This window comes from Mustela nigripes, chromosome 1 (genome assembly GCF_022355385.1).
Source record: "Mustela nigripes isolate SB6536 chromosome 1, MUSNIG.SB6536, whole genome shotgun sequence".
In the NCBI taxonomy this organism is placed as follows: Eukaryota; Metazoa; Chordata; class Mammalia; order Carnivora; family Mustelidae; genus Mustela; species Mustela nigripes.
This window is the reverse complement of record NC_081557.1, coordinates 108,121,936-108,122,399: the sequence shown is the minus strand read 5'-3', so window position 1 is coordinate 108,122,399 and position 464 is coordinate 108,121,936. Positions and strand designations below refer to the sequence as shown.

The 464-nt window shown below is 51.3% G+C and overlaps 1 protein-coding gene across 3 annotated transcripts in view; it reads right to left on the bottom strand.

Annotated features, from left to right (window-relative positions):
• Positions 1-464, bottom strand: part of SORBS3 (sorbin and SH3 domain containing 3) — a 22,088-nt gene that overhangs the window by 14,687 nt on the left and 6,937 nt on the right. The window lies entirely within an intron of this gene.

The following is a 464-nucleotide window of genomic DNA, read 5'->3' as shown; positions in this document are numbered from 1 at the left end:
TATCGGGCTCCTTGCTCGGCGGGGAGCCTGCTTCTCCCTCTGCCTCTGCCTGCCATTCTGTCTGCCTGTGCTCGCTCTCTCCCCTCTCTCTCTCTGATAAATAAATAAAATCTTAAAAAAAAATATTTTGGGGTGAATCCCCCCATTTCCACCTGCAGCTTAAGCCTCAGCCCTGAACCACAGACTTGCATATTAACTGCCTACTTGACATCACCAACTAGATGATGGACCTCATCAAAAACCTCCATCTTCTCTGAGTTTGGAAGCAACATCTGTCGACTGGCTCCTTCTAAGTCGTCCTTGACGTCTTTTACTCTCGCCACGTTCAATCTACCAGCAAAACCTCATGACGGTCTCTAGAACCCCACCAGGCCTGCTGCTGCTGCCCTGGTCTGAAACACTGCTGGCCTCTAGCCTGGATGAAAGCCGGGCCCCCTACGTGGTGCACTCTGTTCTTCATTGCC